At 34.2% G+C, this 6114-nt stretch overlaps 1 pseudogene; it reads left to right on the top strand.

The window, feature by feature from the left end:
• Positions 1-800: 800 nt before the first annotated feature.
• LOC109133302 (uncharacterized) lies at positions 801-2169 on the top strand (annotated as a pseudogene).
• Positions 2170-6114: the final 3945 nt, after the last annotated feature.

The raw sequence follows: 6114 nt of genomic DNA, 5'->3' as shown, positions 1-6114 counted from the left end.
TGAAATTGAGCTTTCATAAACAAAACTTTTGTTCTTTATTTTTCTTCATCTTACTCTCTCTTATTCTCTCATATCGATTTGTCTTACCATTTCTGTGGCACTCAGAATTTTCTGAACAGAACCTCGATCAGAATTTTATTAATTCTCTGTTATTGGAAGGTGGAGCAGGCGTTTCTTAATAGTTTTCTGGTTTATAAATATTCAGAGCTTTGTATTCTAGGAAAAATTTAGGTTTCAAACAGATTAAAATTGATTTTGGTAGCTTCGATTTCTTTGCATGAGTTAGACTTATTATTTGTAGTACTCAGGTTGCTTTGATTCATTGTATTAGGTGTAGTTACGCTTCAGTTGCTTAGTTTTTGATTTATTTCATGAAAAGAGTTTGTTTTGCTATTGGTAATACGTAAATAACTTGTTCACACAGTGCCTGATATATTTTAAGTGTGTGCATTGCTTTTGTACAGACATGGAAAATGAATGTCCAAAACGTTTATTTAAAGATGGAAAAGAGCCACTAGTGGAAAAGATAAATAACAGCTGCAAAATGTCTCTTTTGAGCAAAATAAAAGAAGCATTGTCATCAATCAGTGTATGATGAAGTGAAGAGAGATCCAGTGTTCCCTCATGTCTTTGCAATACACGAAAATAAATTAGGTTATTCAGTTCGCTTAATACACAGCATCATGTGTAGGCAATTGGTAACAAAGAAAAAAGCATGAGTTATGTTTTGTGTTTGGACGAAAACCACTTAGATTTTCACTCCAAAATTTTTATTCAGTAAAGACTCAAATACATTGATGATGGAAGGTGTGATTATGAGAATTGGAAAGATGATAATAGATTTTGGAGTAAATTGTTGAAGACAGATGGACAGATTTGCATAAAGAAGTTGTTGGATGACATAGAAGATTTATGAAGTGGACTCCGGAGGATAGAATTCGTTTCGTCTATATTTATGTGATAGGTGGGTTGGTCGTGGCTAAGGGTGATACGAAAAAATCGATCATTTCTACATCAAGATGGTAATGAATCTTGGTAATGTTCGTAATTATCTGTGGGGTCTTAAAACTTATGATTATCTATTAAATTGTATTGTGAAAACAAGATGTGATTTGAAATATGTATTGGATGGATTCTCAGATGCACTTCAGATATGGGTGAGGGAAGCAATTCCAGACAATGGATCATTCTTGGGAGAAAAAATTAACAGTGAATTGATGGAAGCTCCTCAATGATCTAATTGGAAAGGCGCAACAAAGGTTTCATATGAGGACATCATTTTTGTGGAGAGCACATTTAAGTCAAATGTGAGTTTATGATTCTTCCCAAATTAAGTGTTTTTACTATATTTATGCTACTTAGAGACTACATTCGGTGGAATTTTCACATTACAAGTTAACTTGTCATAAGGTTATCTTATTTGCACATTTAACAAGATTATTTGGACTGTAGTCTCTCTATGAAATTACAAGGTAGATATTTTAGATATACTTTCCATTTTAAAAATATTTTCCTAAATTAATATATAGGCATGCTCGATCGTGTTGATTATCTTTCCGAAACATAGCCCTGGATTTTTTTTACTCTTTATTTGTGTCAATTTCGTTTGGACTCTATCATATTAAAGTGTTACTTTATTTTTGTTGCTAGATCTCCAATTATGTCACAACATGCAATGTTACTTTACTTTTCACATACGATTATCTACACTGATTTTTTGAATTTTTTTTCTGTTTTGTAGGCTGTTGTTTATTCATTCATTTCTTATTCAGGAAATGAGGTGCAAAATTTGTATGGCCGGATGAAATCAAAGATGGTAAAATATATTATGTGATTGATATGATTATATCAGGGGAAGATTTTGGAAACCTTTGCTGATATAGAAGCTGATGATATAGAAGGCAACAATATTGAGAATGTGCAAATATCAAAGGTGAGAAGGAGGTAACTGAAGTTGGGAATGAGCACCCTCATATGAATTATGAAGCAAACCATGTCTCCAGTTTGAAGAGGAGTAAGAAAAGACAGCCTGATCGCGAAGCAGAGACACGCAAAAAGAAATTGCTTTGTCAAAGAGTAGCAGCTGCAACTCATGTAGCTATAAATGAAGAAACGAAGTTCTTTCTTAAAGGACTGTTTGATGCTTCTTTTGAGAAGTTTGATGCTTAGTTTGATAAGTTTGAAGCACGACTAGGAAAATTAGAGGATGATATATCACTAGTTTACATGTTTTAGACACTTTTTTTTGTACATATTTTGCATTATATATATCGTAACCTTAGCATTTTTAGGTCCTTAACTGTAGGAATTTGCATTTAGACCATTTATGGTGCTGCATTGTTGCATTTGTGTATTTTGGATGAAAACAGGTGCTTTGGAGCCCAAAATGGGGAAGAATAAGGTAAAACCCGAGCATGTACCCGAAGGAGTGATCATGCAAGAATAACAATCTGAACCTCAACCCAATCAAAGAGGATCTAAGACCAGGAAGAACAACCCGAAGCCCTACCCGAGGAACTACCCAACTTGAACCTCGTGCACCGCCTCGAGCAGACCCTCGTGCAGAAATTGACAGCTAGGTTAAAAGGGTTTCCATATATAAACCCTCCTCTTCTTCCTCTCGCCCTATCACGCGGCAGATACTCAGAACAGAGAGCGTGAGCTTCTGAGAGAGAGATTGAGCGACTCAAACACTTTTTGTACTTTGTTAGGATTTGATTTTGCTTCTTTTGCTATTCTTTTTAGTTTTGATTCTCACTCTATTACTTTCATCTTATTTTCAATACAATGCAATTTTCTTTCATTTGTGCTTTTATGCTTTTTACCATGAGATCTGAATAGTGAATCAAAGTTTCTAAGGATGGGATAGACAAATATGTGTTCTTGATTGGTTTGGATATCTTAGCTTGAATGTTTACTTTATAGAAATTCCTTTCTAGATTGATGTTCTTAATGTTATTTTCAGACCGAGAGGTTGAGATTAGATCTAGGGTGTTTTGCCATCGAGAGATGTTGTTGAAATGCTTGAATCAATCAATGCTAAAAAATTACCCACTTAGCCTAAGAGATTAGATGTGTACGGAGTTTATTGACAATAATGAGTCGGATTGTAATGCCTGTTTGGTCATGTTTCTCCAACGAGAGTTGGGTAGGGATGTGACTAAGGTTGATTGTTTCTATCACGAGAGTGTTTTAGCAATAGTTAAGAGATTCATTGTCTAGGAAATATTTGCTTGAGACATGTAGAACATCCCAAATTGGTCAGGAGCACTTATGAGTCAATTACCCCATCCTTAGGAGCTTTCACATCTTGATTGTTTAATTTTATTCTATAACTCGACCCCTTACCCGAACTGGTACTCGATCACCAGCTTCGTGTATACCTTCAAGCTGTTAATCCTTGTCTACTTGATACAATCACTCCACCCGATAATGTACCTGAATGCTTGCATCGAGTACTTAGGTCATGAGGTTCTTGTTCTTTTATTTACTTTTGCTTATTTTAGATTTTTAGAAAAATCCCATCGCTATTGCTTGGCTTGACTTGCTCTGTTCTGATCATATCTTATCTGCTAGCATAACAACCATTTGGATTGATAACCCTTATACTACAACTACATAGGGAATTGATACCCAGTGTGAAAATTCTGTTATCAAACTACAAGACTCAAAAGGAGATCCACAACCATGCAACCGTCCAATCCAACAGATCAGCCAAGTAAATATGTGGTATTTAAGAGATAGATCCCAATTTTCTCGATTTACTTTGCTTATTGTGACATGTTTCTTTTGCTTTTATCTATTCTGTTTCTATAAGTTTGTAAATTAGATCCAAATCTGTGAGTAGGTATTTGTATAATTAGGCATAGCATTTATGTATTTATGTAAATCTTGTTAAAATGTTTTGGTTCATCTTTTCCGATGGCAGGACGAAATGTCTTTAGATGATGATCGTTTACACTTTAGTTTGGGTACACAAGAATTCTTACATAAATCCATGGGACATCTTTCTCAACCATCACAAGTACCCGAGTTCGATCCTACACAAAATTTGCTTTAGGAAAAGTTATGTGACAACCCATCACGTGGACCCCACTAGTCCACCGCTAACCACCCCAATAGACCCCAAGCTGGTCCTAGAGAGAACAAATCAATTTTGAAAATGCAGGTAAAAATATTCCAGACGCCGGTAAAAATGACAAAGATGTTGAATTGGTGTTTGTTATTGATAAAGAATTGCTCGGTCGACTCTTATGGAACAAATGGCTTGGCAACGAGGTTAGCTTTAAAAATTGTCATTAATTTTACATTAGTTAATGTTACAAACATATCATAGTCACTGGTTATATTACGATTCAATATTTCTTTTCAGGATATGCATGCGAAAATGTATTTATTTAGGTAGAAATCATCATTAGGCCAGTTGAAGTTAGCTCGTGTCGGTTTCATGTACGGTATGTTTAGCATACGACTCAAAAACAAATACTTAAAGTTTTTGAACAATAACCGAGGCCACAACTGGAGTAGTTTGATTCAAGTGTATGCCAATTGTGAGTTACCTTCTCATGGTAAGACAAGAAAATATTGGAGATCAGATTTTGACTGTATTTATGCTCCACTCTTCGTTAATCAACTTCATTCAAAGAACAATTGAAATATTTGATTGTGCTGGTCATCAACAACGAAAAAAAGTTGATCCATTTGCATACGCCATTTATCGGATTGTCAAGGAAATTCACACAAAATCAGACGGGAAGTGTCCACTATGTTCTCCATATAACCTCGTTCATGTGTTTGTGCTGCCTGGACTCAACAAATCAAAAAGTGATTGTGGGGTGTATGCGCTCAAATACATAGAGTGCCATTTTTTGGGTCTGCCCATCGAGACATTTGACGATGATAGCATGTCAGAAGATTTGCAATTGATCTATGAGAAGCAGCATCTGATCCTGTTTCATTGACCGAATGGCAAAATATGAGCCTCCACAATTAGATTCTGATGTGGTAGAGATTATTGATTGAGATTATAGACAATGCTTTTATTATCTTATATTTTAGTGATCTTTCAAAGAACAACTGAAATTCATTTTATAATTTAGTCACTTTCATATTTTACTTCTCCTATCATTCTCTGGATCAAGACAGAGACAAATGCTTCAGTCATGATTTCTTTGTTTTCAAAAAAGTTAAATGTTATCCATTTCAGATAGGTTCTGGGAAATTGGTGGTAACTTTTAAACCGCAAATCCAAATCATGATCCGCTTTTTCCTGTGCTTTTGTACAGTTGCTGTTAATAGTTCCACCAAATATCTTAATTTTTCGAATTGTTTAACTCCTCCTATCGTTATCTGCATCAAAACAGAGACAAATGATTCAGTCATGAGTTCTTTGTTTTATCATGATTAAGTTGGCTTAAGATTTTCTATCATGTGCATGTTTGCTTCTGTATTTTGCTAAGTAGGTGAAAATTAGGGAACTTATAGTATTATCTTGTTTTGGCTGGCCTAATATTTGAATCAAAATCATTACTAAGTCTGGATTATGAATATAAAAATCAAAACATGTTGAAGTCTCAAGGATTGGGAACGAGAGATGAAAAAAAACTTGAAACAAAAATCTAAAATCGTCTTCTTGTCTCCAGTAAACATACGAGAAACACCTTCTTATCCCCAACGATCGTAGGAACAGCACTGACCGTGAAAAATAAAAAAAAACCGTTGACTACATTAAACTGAAATGAAATAGCAATTGAGAATATATATTGCATTGTTGTACAAACCGTTATTATATGGGAAAATGTTGTGAGTTCTGTCACAAAAACCCACTTTCCACTCATGGTATACTTTCCCAAGTTTTTTGCTTATGTGTCCACTTTCCTTTTACATTTTTGCTCTTACTAACAACTTACCTCTCTTTCTCTCATTTTTTCTCTCTTTTTCTCTTCTTTTTTGTTGTTAACACTTTAACAAAGTAAAATATATTTATTTGTTATCATAAAATAAATTTTCTATTTATTTATATAAAATATATTATGATTATATATTTTTTACATTTTAAGATACATATTGCTATATTTTTTATGAATTTTTAGATTATACAGTATCCATCAGTCG

The sequence above is a fragment of the Camelina sativa genome, chromosome 6 (genome assembly GCF_030686135.1).
Source record: "Camelina sativa cultivar CO46 ecotype springtype chromosome 6, ASM3068613v1".
NCBI lineage: Eukaryota > Viridiplantae > Streptophyta > Magnoliopsida > Brassicales > Brassicaceae > Camelina > Camelina sativa.
The sequence above is the reverse complement of the archived record's forward strand: the minus strand, read 5'-3'. Positions and strand labels throughout refer to the sequence as shown.